An 18238-nucleotide genomic window follows, 5' to 3' on the forward strand; every position below is an offset into this window, starting at 1 on the left:
TCGCGGGCGCGCCTCCCTACCAGTGGGCGGCCCGCGACACCGCGCCTTCTAGCGCCTTCCGCCCAGACCCGCTCCCGACCGTTCCCTTCGCCACTTCCGGCACTTGGAAAGACCAATCGTCATGTCAGAGGCCAAAAGACCCGCCCCCTGTGCGAAACACGTAGCCAATCCAGCTTCTCGCTACCTCGGCGACCCTTGCGCCTGGACGCAAGACCTTGTCCAATCCGACCCCGGACGTCCTTCTGGTCCCGCCCCAGCCCGTCCTAGGGACTGTCAATCTCGCCGTCTCCCTTGGCCCCATGCGCACTTCCTCCCCGACACCGTGACGTAAGCAGCCCTGTGCCCGAACTCGGCGGACCAATGGTGGTGGCGGATACGGCGGGCCAATGGGAGGTAACGTCTCATGCTGCCGGCGCCGCCGCAGCCGCCGCCGGGTCCCGGAGCCAGAGGCCGCCCGAGCCGGAGCGCGATGGAGCGAGGGCCCCAAGCGGGGAGGCGCCGCCGAGCGCGCGGCCCGACGCCCCCTCAGTGAGAGCCAGACCGCCGCGGCGCCGCCCGAGGGCGGGCTCGTCTCCGCCCGCCTCGCCGGCGCTCGGAGCCCGCGCCGCCTTCCCGCTCGGGCCGCGGGCCGGTGACGGGCCGGGGCTGCATGGCCTCGCCCGCGCGCCGCCGCTGAGCCGCGGGCCGGAGCCGGAGCAGGAGCAGGAGCCGGTGAGAGCCGCGGCCGCGCGGGGCTCGGGGCGGGCGTGGGGCGGCCTCGCGGCCTGCAGGCCTTGCGCGCCGGGCGGAGCAGCGCGGCGGGCTTCTGCGGGCCTGGGGTCCAGGGTCCGGGGCAGTGGTGACGGCGCCCTGGGTCTCCGGGCGGACTTTTGGGAGATTCAGGTGGGTTTGTGGGGGGCAGCCGGGAGGGTCGACGGTGGCCTTCGGGCGGACTTGGGGCCCCGGCGCCGACGAGGGGCTCCAGGCTGGCCTGAGGGGCAGACGAGGGCTAGGGTGGGCTTGGGGTAGGCCTGGAGGGGCTCTTGGCGGGCCTGGGGCCTTGGTGGGGGGGGGGCTACATGGATCCCGGGCAGCCTTGCGGGGCAGGGGATGGACTGTGGGCGGGCAGGGGCCGACAGGGGTCTTCAGAGGTTCTGAGGAGCCGACAGGGACTCGGGGCAGGTCTGGGGGGTGCCCGGAGGCGGCTGAGGGTGGGCTCTAGGTGAGCCTGGGAAGCCCGAGGGGCCGACGGGGCGCTTCGGCTGGGCCTGGGGACCTGGGGGTCCCGGGGCAGCGCGAGGGGCAGATGGGGGGGAGTTGGGCGTTCCAGGCGGGCCTGGGGGGCCTGGGGGGCCCAGGCAACCTTGAAAGGCCGGCGCGGAGCTGCGGAGGGCCCCGGGCACCTGGAGAGCGGGGCGCCGACCTCTGACCCGCGGGAGGGGCGCCTTCGCGGTGTGGGCTGTAGTTGTTATTCCCAGCGTCCCTATTATTATCGCTGTTTTGAAATGGGAGCAGGCGGCTTCGGGCTCCAAGCCGGAGGGGGCGGGAGAGCCGGGGCCCTGGAGGGAGAGGGGGCGCTGGGACCGCGGGAGGCGCGTGGGCCCGCGGAGGGGCAGGAATGCGGGGCAGCGGCGCGGGGGTGTTTCGGGGGGAGGGTAGGCGGGACCGGGGGCGGGTGGGAGGGAAGCGGCGGCGGCGGCTGCACCAGCAGCAGCCCTTGGCCTCAAGGAACAATGTGAGACGTTGCCTGAAATGTTAATTTCCGTTCCTCATTTCATCATCCCCTGGCAGGGCGGTAGCTGTGAGTGTGTGTGTATGTGTATGTGTGAGTGTGTATGTAGGGTTGGCCCTGCCACATGGTTTCAGTCCCCTCTCAGAGAGGGATTGTGTTGAGTCTTGTATCTCTGGTGTTTTGCGGGGAGTCTTAATTTTTCTTGGGGGCTGCTCTTTTCCTGGTGTCCTGTCAAGGTTTTCTGCTCCTGTTGTGTTTCCTATCCCAACTTCCGAAGAGTTTTGGAAGAGGCTTTGGAAGATTAAGCTGGCCTAAGAGGGCTCTGTGCTCTCAGAACCATTTTCTTTCTAGCAGTTCAGATTCAGCAGGCTTAGGTTTCATGGTTTCTGTAGGCTGTGAGAAGCTTTATATTCGTTTGCAAGAATTTCTCCATAGTCAAATTTCAGACTTTGTTATATGGTGAGAGGGTCTTCTGAAGTGACTTGCGCAATATCTTTCACATTCCTTCTCCACTGAGGAGTGAGAGTGTATGCAGTTGTTGAATTGCAAAACTTAAGACTATTCTGATCCTTTGGTGTGTGGAGGGGCGGTGATGAAATGCTCTTAGCCAAAAGATGTAAGATGATTCTGCTTGTGGAAAAAGTGCCATTGAAACAGTTACTATTTTTGGTTCATGCAGACCCAGTCAATGGCATAACTTGGATAGTTCTAAATCAGAGACCCTGAGACTGCATTTGCTCTCTGTAGGACCTTGATTGCTCTTCCTCAGTGTTGCCATCCAGGAGGACCTGAGTTCTGTTTGTGTCTTTTGAGGATGATTGCACAAGTACTCTGGTATTACTTTGAAACTGTCGTTAAAGCAGAAAAAGGAACACATCTTGCTCAACCTAGATTGTGACCCTTGGTCCCCCGCCCTCCATTCAGCTGTTGTCTGCCCTCTGTGGTGTCACGCTCAGGAGCAGGCTCGCCTTTGATAGGCTGGCTCTCTGGACAGAGGAAACAAAGACCCAAGTTGCTGTGACATTTTCCTCTGTTCTTTGTGCGTGCCTCCTGAGTTTGTTAAAAAGCTGCCCAAAGATAGTGCCAAATTTGACCCAGATTTGGAACTTGGAAAAGGTCTTTTTCTTCTGTTTTTTTTTTTTTTATTGTGGGAAAATGTACATAACAAGATTTACCAGAAGTTTGTTTTTAAAGGTGTCACGTAATTGTGAATTCCTCCTTTGCAGTTGTACCTCTGGGTTGCCACTGTTGGATGTTTTTCTCTGGGTGTGCTGCGGCCCCGGCCGTGATAATCACACTGCACAGCAGGCCTTTCATCTCTTCAAACCAGATGGGCTGCTTGGGACCAGTGACTGTCATCTCAGCTCTAATTACAGTGTTGATACAGTGACAAGTAGAACTTTCTACACATAGAGTTAAAGAAACTATGCTATTTGTATTGAAGAGTATTTGTCAAGATGCATTGTGATCCTTGAGTTTTTAAGTACATTTGACATAGGAAGGTTACATTTCATCCAGTAAGAGAGAGGAGTTACTTTGCATAGGATGGCACTGAGCCCATCATCAATTAAATAACATAATTAGAGAGTGTCAGTAAATGCTGGTTCAGGGCATAATCGTCATTTGTTGCCAAAATAAGTGTTTTGATTTGTCCATTATCCTGTGTAAGTCCCTTCATGTCTCAAATGAAAGTGTAATGGATGAACTTCCTTTGATAGCGAGACAATCGCTAGTTAATAGGTGAGACTGGAGCTGCACTGCTTGTCTGGCCGTGCACCGTGTCCGTTTGCTCTTGTTCAGTCAGTGCTCTGTGGGGATCGAGCGCGGCAATTTGGTAAACTTACGCAGAAAATAAGTGAACGCAAATAACTGAAAGCTAAACTGTCTTGAAATGTTTTCATATGTGTTCTCTTAATTTGAATTTCAAATGGAATTTCTTTGCAGTTCAACCTCTCCAGTTTTATCTTAAAGCTGTACAGAAAAAAAAAAAGGTCAACCCCCGGCACCTGGAATGCAGGCAGTTAGAAAGCCTTTTTGAAAAGGCTTAGGAAAGGATCCACTTTAACACCTTTGTTAATTCTGATAGAGATGTTTCTATTCCAAGTGGCTTTGTTGTTGTTGTTTGATGGAAGTTATTCTTGATATCTTTTAAGCCAGAGTCAGGCTCAGCTGTGTACATAAATGTATGTTTTTGTTAGCATTCTTTTGTGCTTTTCTTAATTTTTGTGCTATTCTTCCGTCTCCATATTTAAAATTTTCTTCAAATTCACCTTTGGACCAAATAGGTTTTTTTTTTTAATGACTGCTGGGTCTTCATGGCTACGTGGACTTTTTCTCCAGTTACAGTTCGAGAACTTGCCATCGCATCGGGCTCTCTTCTTGTGGAGCGCTGACTTTAGGTGCCCAGGCTTCCGTTGTGGCGAGTGGGCTCAGTAGTTGTGGTGCAGGGGCTTAGTTGCTTCTTGGCTCTTGGGATCTCTCTGGACCAGGGATGACATGTCTCCTGCATTGGCAGGCCGATTTTTTACCACTGAGCCACCAGGGAAGCCCAAATAGTGTTTTATTTATTTAGCATTTTATGTATTTGGTAGAACTACAAGCATTTTTAAGAAAAGTGTCCCAGATGATTTTTAATCAGTCTAACCCTGATTGTGTGACACCCCCTGCCCCCCCATCCACACACACACTTCACTGAGGTCTTTTCAACTCCTGATGCTTTGGCTCCATTGGCCTTTCATTTCTTACGTGACCCTCTGCCTGGTCAAGGTCTTGCTGAGTATCCATTATTGTCTCCCTTGCAAGTCTTCCCTACTTGCGCCCACCCCAAAACCTCTAAGATAACACCTGCTCAGCCTTTGGGTGTTAGTTAAATATGCTTCCTCATAAAGTCTTCTTATAACCCCACCTTGTGATAGCCACGTAGAACTTGACACAGTTGATCAGATGTGATTGGTTTGTGTGTGCCCCGTGATAGCAGGGCTGTAAGCTTAATAAAGGTAGGCATGGTCTCTTTGTCATCCTAATTGCAGGCTAGGAATGACCATGGTCATAAAATTGGCTCAAGAAGTTATTTGTTGAATTGTTTAAAGACTGTGTATGGAAGTATTTGAGTAATTTTGAAAGGACAAACTTAGGATTATGAACATTTATTTGACTGACTAGAAATTATGCTATGTACATTTTAGCTGTTTTCCCATTTGTTATCATTACAAGTTTACCTTTACAATTTAGAGGAAGGTGTGGGGTATGGCTTTTACAGTTGGCACAAAACAAGAGACAAAGGAAAATGTCCGTAATTAAGGAGGTTTGTCTTTGTGGAAGAAGGAGAATGTTCTCTTTGTGAAGGCAGTTTTGGTAGGACTGCTGTGTTGGGGCCACAGTCAGGCTGGCCAGGTGTACTTTGCTGCTGGTGCTGCTCATGTGTTGTGTCAACAGTGGTTTAGTGTCATAGTGGAGTCCCTTGAAAGGGTTAGCATTTTTTGATTTAGTTTTTAACTTCCTGAGCAGTTGTAATAAAAAAGGCCAAAGCAATATAAATTCTCAAGAATGGAGGCAGCCCCCTTTACGTTTATCCCTTATCCCCCGGCTCAGTTTTGGTATTTTAATGAAGGAAAAAAAAATCTCTTTGGGGAGAAATTCACGAAAATAGGGTTGTGTGTGGTTTATGTTTTCTAAAGTTTAAAAAATGAACCTGTTACGTACTTGGGAAAAGGTTGTTGCTATTGAAAACCCTAATTGTGGACATAATTTGGGTGATAAAGACTTGAGTTCTTGGTTTAGATAACAGTAGGTTTAGGTTTGTGTGGTTTTAACATTTTAGGTGAGGGGGATTGGTTGTTTTCGAAACTAAAGGTATTATTCTAGAACTTGAGAAAACCATCAGTTCCAACTATGATCCTGTGAGGAAACAGTTAAGGGGGTTTTCAGTGTAAAAATACTAGAAGTCTGGCCTATTAATATAGCTCAGATATTTCAAGGGCCGAAATGACTGAAAATCCTGTTGCAGGGTACCCCACCCCAGCCAGGATCGAGGTGAGCGGTGCTGTCTGAGTTACTGAGTGCTTGCTGGCTGGGCGAGACCCGCATGTCCAGTCCTGCCCTTGGCATCTGTGCAGTGAATTATTTATTATCCTGAAAATCTGTAGGTGTTCTTTTTCCACTTGTAAAGAAACCAGTGTGCACCTCATCATGACATAATGTTGGCCTTTTCTCAACTAAAAACATTTTTGATCACTTAGATTGAAAAAGAAGTGTTTTTTTTGGTCAAGGTTAACTAAAATTCATAAAATCCTTCCTTCTCCAGCTACTTGTTCAACTAAAAAAGGTGACCTTTAAGAAGGGCTGGGATTGAAATTTAATTTGTAAATGCCTGATAACTTTCTGATATCAGAGATTATTTTTCATCTAAAATACAGCAAGTAGATTGTTCTCAGCTCAGCAGTAGTGAGCAGCCCATCCTCTCCCCCTTCCAGTGGTCATCTTCAGACCCAGAATGCAAATGTGCTGGAATAATGAACGTTTCTTAATAATGAGGACATTGCGGGAAGGTGCTTGGTTCATAAGGTTTGGGCTAAAGTTATATAGTGTTTTTGTTTTTCTTTTTTACTTCATTCATGTCCAGCAAAATAAAACTTTCATTTAATTCAGGGTGAAAATGTAGACTTGGAGATGTTATGGCTATATTGTGTAAACTTAAGTGAACTCAGGGAGTTGGTGATGGATAGGGAGGCCTGGCGTGCTGTGATTCATGGGGTCGCGGAGAGTCGGACACGACTGAGCGACTGAACTGAACTGAACTGAACCTAAAACAGAGAATGTGAGAAATGCAGTGGAGAACCTTATTACTCTTAAGAAATTAAGCCTTGCTAGTGTGTTTTTCGGAGAAGGCAATGGCAAGCCACTCCAGTACTCTTGCCTAGAAAATCCCATGGATGGAGGAGCCTGGTAGGCTGCAGTCCGTGGGGTCGCTAAAGGTCGGACACGACTGAGCGACTTCACTTTCACACGTTGGAGAAGGAAATGGCAACCCACTCCAGTGTTCTTGCCTGGAGAATCCCAGGGACGGGGGAGCCTGGTGGGCTTCCGTCTATGGGGTCACACAGAGTCGGACACGACTGAAGTGACTTAGCAGCAGCAGTGTGTTTCTAAATGCGGTTTTACATCCTGTAAAACAGGAAGTAAAAGTAAAAACTCAACAAAACCCTAAGACACCACTCTTGAAGGAATTAACTAAAAAAAAATTACTAAAACGCCTGACTAATTAAAGGATGTGTAGAACACTTTATAAGAAATCTTAACCCTTTTGGATGCTTACAGAGCATTATGGCCAGCCTTAGGGGTCGGAAATTGTAGCCCTCAAGGTGATTATGTTTTCAAGGAATTTCTAGACTTTGTGAATTCTTTCTTTGCCAGAGTTGTATGAATGGCTCCTAATATATTTAGCTTACCTACATAGATATTTCCATTATCTTGAGAAGAGTCCATCTAGAATTTGAAGTTTTTGAGTTTAGAGGTTAATGTATGAAATATGCTTAAACTCAGAATGTTTTTTTATGGGGAGAATTTTCCCCTAATACTTGGGAAAGGTGATCTTTGAAGTGTTTTATCATTTAATATGAAGCTTAGAAAAGTAACGTGCTTTCACTCATATCCTGAGTGATTTCAGCAGATATGACCTTAATGAGGTACATGTGAACTTTGTTTTTCTTTGGTAAAGTGATTAGATCTGATTCTGCTGAATCTGGGTTCTCATCAGATGACTGACTTTTTAAAGAGTAAGTTTAAGCAATAACTAATCTTTAAAAAAAAGTTATTTAATGGCACAGTGAAATTTTAGAAAATTGGGGAGAAAATCTCTTAGAATTTAACCCATAGCATCTCTTTTTCCTTGATGTTTTTCTTTTAAGCCTCCAAGTCTGTTGACTGGAGGGAGGTGGGACTCGGAAGGGAGGTGGAGGGGTGGGGGTTGACTCAGGAGGCTGTGAAGGGTGAGAGAAACATGGTCTAAGGGTTTGGAGAAGCGCTTGTGAGTTTTCCATTTAAGTGCTGTCACTGCTTAATTCTGTGACTGTGTAACAAACGACCAGAGGCTTACAAGGGCTGGTTCCTTCTGCCAGTTCCAGGGAGACTCCATTTCCTTGCCTCTTCATCTTTTGGAGGCACTTCACATGGGCCCTTCCTCCATCTTTAAAGCTGGCAACCTTGCATCTCTCTGACCTTATTCCAAAGTCACGTCCTCCTCTGACTTTTTTCTGCCTCCCTCTTCGACTTTTAAAGACCCCTGTGATTATGTTGGGCTCACCAGAATCATCCATGGTAGTCAGTCCTCTGTCTGCTGATTACTAGCCTGAGATGTCTAGAGGTGCCAGGGATCAGGATGTGGACCTCTTTGGGGGAGTTACTCTGCTGACCACACTAGGCTTGGAGTCCTTAGATGCTGTCCTTACAGGTGAGGTTGGGTCAGGTCAGTGTGCAGTAGGCTCTGGCACTTGGCCCCAGTTCATCAGAGCTCTCTTGGGTCCTGGAAGACACAGTACCATTGGTCAGCTAGTGTAGTTTGGCATTGACAGGGTATGGTGGAAATGCACATTCTGTATAAAGTACTGTTTTATTTTAAATTTTTATTTAAAAAACTTAATTTCAATTAAAAAATTAAATGTCTTATTATTTTTTTGGCTGCGTCACTTGGCATCCAGTATCTTAGTTTCCTGACCAGGGATTCAGTGTGTGCCCCCTTGCAGTGAAAGCGTGGTGTTAACCACTGGACTGTTGGGAAGTCCCAAGGTTTTGTTTTAAATAAACTTTCTTTTTTGGAATAATTTTAGATATACAGAAAAGTTGCAAAAATAATAGAGTTCCATTATATTCTTTACTTAGGTCCTCTATTGTTAACATCTTACATAGCAGTGTTAAGGTTGGCCAAGCTAAGAAATTAGCATTGATACGTTATGCTGTTAATCAACCCCTGATGCATTTAGATTTCACTCACTTCCCACGAATGTCCTTTTCCTTCTCCAGGATCCCACATGGCATTTAGTTGCATGTCTCCTTAGTCTTCTCCTGTATGTAACAGTTTTTCAGTCTTTCCTTGTTTTTCATGACCTTGGCAGTTGTGAAGAGTAGTCTTTGTTTTTTCTGTCGTCATAACCATTCACCCATTTGGCACTGTGTAAAGCCACTGTGTATCGGCAGTCATGTCGCTGACTTCTGGTTTTTCTGAATGTGGCCTGCTGTGTATTGGGAGGACAGCTGGGAACTGGGGTGAGTACACGTCTTAGGGAGGGGCCTCTGAGACTGGACAGACAGCTTTCCCCACGTTCCACTGATGTAGTCAGATGTTCATTGGTGGCTCACTGTGTGCAGGACTGTGTGGTGGATGCAGGGAGAGGAAGGAGGATGTGAGGCCAGAGCTGCCCGCAGGGGCCAGGGCACTGCGAGCTCTGGGAGGTGCGCTGGAGGAAGTGCTCTGGGTGTACAGAGCAGGGGCAGCAGCAGAGTCAGAAGGCTCTGGACAAAGGTGGGCAGGGCGGGTGGTAACGTGAGGACGGTCCAGAGCCCATGAAGAAGCCGGTAGTGGCCGAAGCCAGGAAAGCAGAGCGCAGTCTGAGTGTGTGTTCTGGGGACGAGGGCCCTACTGATGGGGATGGGGAGGCGGAGACCACGCGTGGAGTGGGTGGTGTCAGAGAGGCTAGAGGAACGCCAGTGCTTGGTGGGCAGAAGGCTTGGCAGTGAGAGCCCCGCGCCTGGATCTGGGGCTGGGAGAAGGCAGCATCTAGGGCTTGGGCGGAGGGAGAGTGGCCAGGTGGCCGCTGCTCACGAGAGGCCCTGCCTCATCTTCTGGCTGTTCTTGTCCCCTTGCTGTCCTTTGCTTTAGGATGAATATCGGGTTTAAAAAGGTCTCAGTGGAAGAGACACTGTTAGGGAAAGTGGGAACACCATTTTCTGGGGAGAAGTATGTGATGATGACCAGGAAGAGGTGGATGACGGGGTTGAGATTTTGCTGTAGGAATGATGCCTGAGTTCACATACATGGCAGAGATGCTGTCCTGGGAAAGTGACCGAGGAATGAAGTGTGTCCGCTGGATCCTGGCCAGAGGCCGCTCAGGGGACAGGGAGGGCTTCCCATCATAAAGCGGTCCTCAGAGCGTCCAGGGAATCTTGAAAGTGGGCTGTGTGGGCAGGATGGTGTTTCCTGACAAGTGTTGATATACATACTTGAGGGTCGATTGAGAGGGATGACCAGTTTTATGGAAGGTGCCCTGCTTGTGGAGCTGTGACAGACCCAGGTGCCCCGTCTCTGGTGCTTGCCCCACTCCAGGGAGGAGTGGGCCACTCCCCAGGAGCCTGCGATTGGCTTGAACACCTCTTTTGTCCCATATGTTCAACTGCAGGTCCAGTAGAGTAGTTCTGGGTACGAGTAGTAGGAGCTGGAGAACCTGGAGCTGGAGAAGCAGCCTGCGGTGGAGGTGGTGAATGCATCCAGAGGAGAAAGACTGCCCTATCTTAGGCTTCTCTTGGATGCTGTCTGCTTTGTGTCTCTCATAATTCTCCGCACATGTTATGCACATAAGATTAGATGCTTAGCCAGTGTTTGCCCAAAAGATCGATGTTAAAAGTTAAGCTCTCGTCTGAGAAAGGAGTGGCACCTGGCAGGAGAGCCTCAGTGTTCTGCTTGGAGCTCGTGTGCTTTGAGGCTGCGTGGGGGCCTGCTTGCGTGAGAGTAGGCGCGGTTGGTTGGCTTCAGGCCATCAGAACAGAGCCTCTGTCCTGCTCTGTCACAGCATGCTGGTCATGTGCCGTGTCACAAGGACTTCGTCCTTTGGTCTGACCGTGGGCGGGGCAGCAGTGACACTCAGGGCGTCTGGCCGGGAGCCTTCAGCGGGGGATGGTCTCTGTAGGCTGTACTGTTTCTGGCAGGGCCCTGAATTGCTCACAGTCTCATCGCAGATGCAGAAGTGGATGTTTTGGGCTGCTCAGCTGCGAGGTGCTTGGCTTTGTGTTCAGTCTCACTTAAGCTTTCCGTGCTCTGCCAGGCCCCTGTGTCACCACCCTTCCATGACAGTAAGGCATTTCACCTCTGTGCTGGCTGACAGCTGCTGCTCACTGGAGGGAGAGAACTCATCTTCCTTGTTGCTTCTGGACTAACTGCAGTGATGATGACTGCGCATCAGCAAAGAAGTGGGACTAGGGTGGGCAGGGGCTCAGGCGGCTGGTGCCCTCTGGCCTTTTCTCACCTTCCCCGAGGCAGGCTTGGCATTATTTCTTTGTTTATCCAGGGCTGCTTTTCAGGGTTGGGCTTTCAGCGAGGAGGGTTCTGTAAAAATAACTTAAAAAAAAAACGCAGACAGGAAAGGAATATCCTGTGATTTTAAGATGTAAATGTCCTTGGCACTTCAGCTGCACACCTTGCTAGTGACTTGCTCTGCTAACACCTGTAAGTTGGTATTCGTTAAACCTCATTTATAAAAGCTCCTAAGCAGGCAAAGGCTACTTGGTTTCCAAGTGTTTGCAAGTGGGGCTGACGTCCTTGTCTGGGCTGTTGGTTTTAAGCTAAGGAAGCAGTCTGTGCTCCCCCTCAACCCTGTCCACAGACTCTGTTCTTACTGAGCTGCTTGCAGGCTGAAGTCCTCACAGCAGCTAATACCAGCTGCAGGGGTGCCAGGTGTCTGTGCTAAGGGGCCAAGCTTCGCGAGTTTGGAAATGGCAGCTTCTGTCCTCTCAGTGGAGGGTGGAAGTGGGTTGTGGGCCTCTGAAGGAGGTGGAGAGATTTGCAGCAAACAGATTAATGTTGACGAGTTTATTTCCTGCGTGGCCTGGCGTCTGGGTGTTTACAGGACAGTGACCTGAGAGTTGGCTAGGACCCATGTCCTTACTGAAAGCTAAGGTACTTTCTAAACTTCTCATGTAGATGACTGTCATTAGTGGCTACATTCCCTAAACTGTAGCTTTACTGCTGAAAATACAACTAGTCACCTGTAAGATTTAGAGCTGAGTCACACAGATGAGACTGCTCACGAGACATTTCCCCTCTTGAATTAAATGAATTTCCAATTTGACTTGGAAACCTAGCCTGTACTTCAGAGAAGTAAACCCTCATTGTTAATAGTTGATGCTGTCTAGTGAGTAGATTCTCCAGGTATTGTCCCTGTATCAGAGGGGAGAAAAGGCTGTCCTGGCCCTTGTAGGGAGAGCACACCAGATTCCTTGCCCAAAGGCTCGTGCAGTGTGGGCGAGGTGGTGCTGGCTGGTTTCATCCCCAGGGGCCTATTTTGCAAATGTTACAGACTGATTAAGTAATGAAAACTACTCTTTAGGGATGTAAAATGTAAAAGTCAAGTTAATTCTAGATGTTAGCAAATTTATGTTAGTAATTTGGTTTAATTTAAAAAGAAAACTATTACCAAAGTGGAAAGAAAATATATGGAATTGGGAGAAAATACTTGTAAACCATGTATTTGATAAGGAGTTAATATCCAAAATACAGAAAGAGCTCATACAACTCAATAGCAAAAACCAAATAATGCAATTTAAAAAATGGCCAAGGGACCTGAGTAGAGATTGTCCCAAAGAAAGTATATGAACGGCCAACAGGTATATGAAAAGGTGCTCAGCATCATGAATCATCAGGGAGATGCAAATCAAAAAGACAGTGAGCTATCACCTCACACCTGTCAGAGTGGGCTGTTATCAACAAGACAGCTAACAAGTGTTGGTGGGAATGTAAACTGGTACAGCCACTGTGGAAACAGTATGATGGTTCCTCAAAATATAAAAAATAGAACAGTTGTATGATCCAACAGCTTCACACCTAAGTATTTATCCTAAGAGAATGAAGATACTACTTTGAAAAGATATATGCGCCTCCATGTTCATTGAAGCATTATTTTCAATAGCTAAGATAGAGAAACAACTTAAGTATCTGTTGATAGATGAATGAATAAGGGAAATGTAGTTACAGATATCCTGGAGAAGGCAATGGCAAGCCACTCCAGTACTCTTGCCTGGAAAATCCCATGGATGGAGGAGCCTGGTGGGCTGCAGTCCATGGGGTCACTAGGGGTCGGACACGACTGAGGGACTTCACTTTCACTTTTCACTTTCACACATTGGAGAAGGAAATGGCAACCCACTCCTGTGTTCTTGCCTGGAGAATCCCAGGGACGGGGGAGCCTGGTGGGCTTCCATCTATGGGGTCACACAGAGTCGGACACGACTGAAGTGACTTAGCAGTAGCAGCAGTACAGATATCCAGTGGAGTATTACTCAGCCGTAAAAATGAGGCAAGCCTGTCATTTGCAGCAACATGGATGGACCTTGAGGGTATTATGTAAGTGAAATCAGAGAATGACAAATGCTGTATGAGCTCACTTATGTGTGGAACCTAAAACAAAAGAAAACAAAACACTAAAGTCATAGAAAAGAGGCAGAAGGAGGGGAGGGGGAACTAGAGGAAGGTGGTCAAGAGGTCCAAACCCAGTTGTAAGACAGCTGAGTCCTGGGTGTGGTGTGCCACACCCGGGAGAGGAAGGCCTGAGAGTCTTCGGAAGGAGGGGTGTTTCCCTTTTCTTTCATTTGTTTGTGTCTAATGAGAAGATGGACAGCAGCTGAACCTAGTGTAATCATTTCACAATTTTTGCTAATCAGACCATCATGCTGTATGCCTTCAATTTATATAGTAAACTAAGTCAGTTATTTTTCAGGAAAATGAAAAAAATACTGAAGTTGACTGCAAGATCTAGTCATGGGAGTACAGAGGGTGAGCCTGCCTGCTGTCCGCCTGGGGACTGCTCTGCGCCTGTCCTTATTAGTATATCTGTACTTGCCTTTGCTTAAAAAGATAACAAGGTAAACACAGTTTATAAGTTGAGGTTATACAGAAGCAAGTATTAAGTGCTGATGAATCTAGGGAAGTCAGCTGCTTTAAATAGCCTTCAGTTTCATTAAAAGTCACTTTGAGTAGTAGGATATTTTTTATGTCGGGTCGTATTTATTTTAGGCAGGAACAGACCTGCCTTCTAGTGACCCTACACTTTGCCGAGGTCAGTTATCTGACCCCGAAACCCTTAAGGACTGAGTCTCCAGGGACTGAATGTTGGGTGGGGGACACGTGGGGAGCAGGGGGCGTGATGTCCGTGCCAGCGGTGGGATGTTTACCTGCTTGGGATCATTGATGTTGGTGCCCAGGTGTGTCACTGTGAGATGTCTCAGTTCCGGCACAGTGAGCTTTCCAGATCACCTCGTCCTGGAGAACTTCAGAATAATCAAGGCTTCGTTCTGCTGAGGGGTGGTGTTTTCAGGTTAGCGTTATAGTGAGGGTTTTCATTACTTATCCAGAATTGGTGATGATAGAGGTAGGAAGCAGCTGCTGGTTGTTGGCAGACTTTACCAGGAGTGGGTGCGTGTGAGCACCACTCTCCAGCAGCTCACGGTGTAGTGGGCGTGAGGCAGGGAGCAGCCCCACCAGTGCGTGCCTGTCCCCCCACCAGGGTGCTGCTCGTCGGGGCAGGACGTCCAGGTTGCCTCCAGTGGCAGCCAGGCCCTGAGGACTTGTGGGGAAGGTTCACGTGTGGGCTCAAGGCATCAGGTTGGTTAAGGGTGTAGGGCTTTTATTTTTTACTGAGGTGTTTGGAATAGGATGTCTTATTTTTAGGCAGATTTGAGGGATTTCAAAAGAAAAACCAACCCTGACACTTCGGTTTTCCTTACCTTCCGGTTTTTGTCTATCCCTCTCTCATTTTTGCAGTCCGTGTATGTTAGGGTGTTCACACGTGCCCTCCAGTTTTGTCGGACATGACTGTAAAGGTAAGGTCCTCGAGGTTTGGAGACTGCCAAGCCGGAGGGCCCTGTGTGTGCTACTCTCCAGAACCCACGTCCAGGCTGGGTGGGCGGGCACCCCGTCACTGCTGCTCTGCCCTGTCTGTGGTGTCCCGATGGAGACTGTTCCTGTAGAGGCGGATGCAGGACCAACTTACTGAGCACTCCCCACAGTAAGCCATTTCCCCCTTCCCTTGGTTTCTCTCGAAGCCATAATAAATTGGAGATAGAAGAAAACACACCAAAAAACAAATATAAGATCTAATTTTTAAGATATAAAATTTATCAGTCATGGGACCTGTTTTCCCATGGAGCACAGCTAATAATATTCAAAGATATATTGTCACCAGTGCTCTGACAGCACGTGGGTGAAGGAAGAGAAATGCAGGTTGGAGAGAAGGGGATTCTAGCTCTGTCCCCACAGTGTCCCACATCCTGGGAAGCCAGTCAGTCCAGGTCCTCACCATTAAGAAAGCTTAATGCTTCTTACTCGTGGGTGAGAACTTTGTGTTTGGTGTGTGGGCTCATTAGGAAGGGGGCCCTCGTCTTAGGTGCCTTGACATTGAGCCGTGCTTTCTGGAAGCAGCTTAGAAAGCTCTTGCCTGCTGTGTTGGTTTTGCCTTCCACGTGTTCATGTTTAGCTGGAGTCCTCTCCAGGCGCTCTTCGTTGTGCAGTTGGGGGCTGTTATCTTGATCTCTATGCTCTTAAACTTTTCACATCCTTTGTTGTTCAGTTGCTAAGTTGTATCCAACTCTTGGTGACCCCATGGACTGCAGCACGCTAGGCTTCCCTGTCTTTCACTATCTCCTGGAGTTTGTTCAAATGCATGTCCATCGAGTCGGTGAGGCCATCCAGCCATCTCATCCTCTATTGCCCCCTTCTCCTCCTGCCCTCAATGTTTCCCAGCATCAGGGTCTTTTCCAGTGAGTCAGCTCTTTGCATCAGGTGGCCAGAGTATTCTCAGCCTTTGGTTTTTAAAAAACTTTTATTGTGATAAGACTTCCCTGGTGGCTCAGATCGTAAAGTGTCTGTCTACAATGCGGGAGACCCAGGTTCGATCCCTGGGTTAGGAATATCCTCTGGAGAAGGAAATGGCTCCAGTACTCTTGCTTGAAAAATCCCATGGACAGAGGAGCGTGGTAGACTACAGTCCATGGGGTCACAAAGGGTCGGACCCAACTTCACTTCACTTATTGTGATAAAATAACATAAAATTGACCATTTTAACCACTTCGAAATGTCCAATTCAGTGGCATTAAGTACATTAACAGTGTCATTTGACCATTACTACTGTTTCAGAACTCCTTCACCTCTGCTCAGGGAGACTGTCCCAGCTTCCCTTCCCCCATCTCTATGAAACTGACTTGTCTAGAGGGCCCTGGACGTGGACTCTGCATACTTAACCCTTTGTGCCTGGCTTCTCCTTAGCATGGTGTTTGCATGGCACATCCCTGTTGTGGCGTCATTTCCTCCCTCGTAGAGGCTGAATTGTGTGTATAGAGCACATTTTGTTTCTCCGTTTCTCTGTTGATGGTTAGGTTTCCATGTTTTGGCTGTTCTGAATAGTGCTGCTGTGAACATGGGTGTGCAAATACTGGTTTAGGTTCCTGCTTTCAGTTCTTTTGGGTGCACACCCGGAAGTGGGATTGGTGGATCACACGGTGGTTCTGTGTCTAACTTTTGAGTAACTGCCAGAGTGTTTTCCATAGCAGCTGCACCAGTAACACTTTTTTTTTAAAGGAGGACAGAATGGTAAAATAAACATCCTGTATGTATCATTTAGATTTAACAGTTAGCATTTTGCCATATTTGCTTAATTATTATGTTGTTGAAGTATTTTAAAGCAAACTATAGGCCCATAGAAACTTCATGTAGGCCAGTTGCTCACACAATCACATTACCTTTGTCATACTTAACGGAATAAACAATAATTCCCTATCATCTTATACCCAGTTTAATGAGTACTTTTAGTTGATTTTGTAAGTACGTATTATTAAGTTCAGCAAACTTGAGTGGAAAAAAAAAGTTTTAAATTTTTCCTTCAATTAAAAATTTTTATTTATTTGGTAGCACTGGGCTGTAGTTGCAGCATGTGGGATCTAGTTCCCTGACCAGGGATTGAACCCAGGCCCCCTGCATTGGGAGCACAGAATCTTAGCCACTGGACCACTAGGGAGTCCCATTTCTCCAATTTTTTAGTATGAAAATTTTCAGAAATGTACAGAGTCAGGAAGAATACAGTGATCATCCATGTGCTACCATCTGGATTCACCTCTTGTTAACAGTTTGCCCTGTTTGCATTGTCTGTGGGGTGTGTACACTGCCTGGCAATTTGAAAACAAGAGGTAGACCTTGACATCTCACCCTCACCAATATCTTGAGCTGTTTAGTGCTGTGGGCTATGGCACAGCTTGTGGGGGCCCTACTAAGGTCCTGGCTGACCCCAAGCTGTGTTTACACCTTTCCTTTAGAGTCTTTAGCATCAGGCACCCTGTTTGTTTCTTACTCTGAAGCCAGATCAGTCACGCATAGATGGAAAACATCCTTGAGTTGTCTAGCTCTGGGGTCTGACTTGTTCTTCCTCTGTCCTGTGTTTCCTGTCAACTGGACGTTTGGTTGAAAGTCTGGATTAGAGTTGGGTTAAACATTTTTACCTTTATGGGTAAAATTTTTGGTTCAAAATATTCAAGTACTGACAAAAGGTTGATGACTTCTAGGTTGCTTCTCATCGTGGTGGCTTCCATTGCTGTGGCTTAGTTGCCCCGTGGCATGTGGGGATCTTACTGGACCAGGGACTGAACCTGTGTCCCCCGCACTGGCAGGTGGACTCCCAACCCCTGGACCTCCAAGGAAGTCCTGTGCTGATGTGTAACTTGTGTTAGTGACCACAGGCAGTGAGGAAGCCTTGCTTGGGTCCTGGTTTGGAGGGAGAGGACAGAAGAGCTAAAAAAAATGTTTTGAACTATGTGTCAGTTACACTTCAATTAAAGTGTTTTGAGGACACATGGACATTTAAATATGAACCAGGTGTCAGGTGGTATTGGTGAGTCATTGTTAATTTGCTCAGGTTTAAGAGTGATTTGGTGGAGGAGGCTGCAGAGGCTGCTTGTGGGTGGACTTTCACCCATTTGACCAGCTGTGTGGTGCAGGGTGCCGGCCTGTGTACCCCTGTGTGTGTGTGTTCTCTGCCCAGAGGGAACGCTGAAGTGCACAGTTTGTCTGGTCCCCACCTCAGCACTTCTGATGTTCTCAGAGAGCCCAGCTTCTCAGGACTTGAGTTCTGCTCTGCTGTGAGCACAGCGAGGAATGCTTCCAGAGGACACTTCCAGGGTGTGCATCAGGTGATTCAAGGGAACATGGAAGTAACCCCAGCAGCTGGACAGGTGTGTGTGTGTGTGTGTAGGGGTGTGTGTGTGTGTGTGTGTGTGTGTGTAGGGGTGTGGGTATGCGCGCGCGCGTGCTTTGGACTGTTAAGAGTTGTGGTGATGGGGTAGATCACCCCTGCTGTGATGGCCAAAGCTGTACTGTCTTGTCTTCCCACAGTTTTGTTTTTTTTCCACTTTAGTCTTTATGCTGGAGTTTCTATTGAAAACAAGGTTTTCTCTGTGGGCTGGCACAGGAAGCCTTGGCTCCTGTCCCCCAGTGCTGAGCTCCAGGGTGTTTCCTTCACGTCCCTTGGGTGGCCTCGTGTGTGTGAGTGTATGAGTTTGTTC

At 48.1% G+C, this 18238-nt stretch overlaps 1 protein-coding gene across 3 annotated transcripts in view; it reads left to right on the plus strand.

Moving 5' to 3' along the window:
- The first annotated feature begins 418 nt into the window (after window positions 1–418).
- Window positions 419–18238, plus strand: part of ANKRD11 (ankyrin repeat domain 11) — a 124995-nt gene continuing 107175 nt past the window's right edge. For all 3 annotated transcript variants that reach the window (XM_055412927.2, XM_055412922.2, XM_055412926.2), the window contains exon 1: window positions 419–711. The gene's annotated coding sequence lies outside the window, so the exon portion shown is untranslated. The remainder of the gene's footprint in view (window positions 712–18238) is intronic.

The sequence above is a fragment of the Moschus berezovskii genome, chromosome 22, assembly GCF_049115385.1.
Source record: "Moschus berezovskii isolate FMDL1 chromosome 22, NW_MosBer_1.0, whole genome shotgun sequence".
Classification (NCBI taxonomy): Eukaryota; Metazoa; Chordata; class Mammalia; order Artiodactyla; family Moschidae; genus Moschus; species Moschus berezovskii.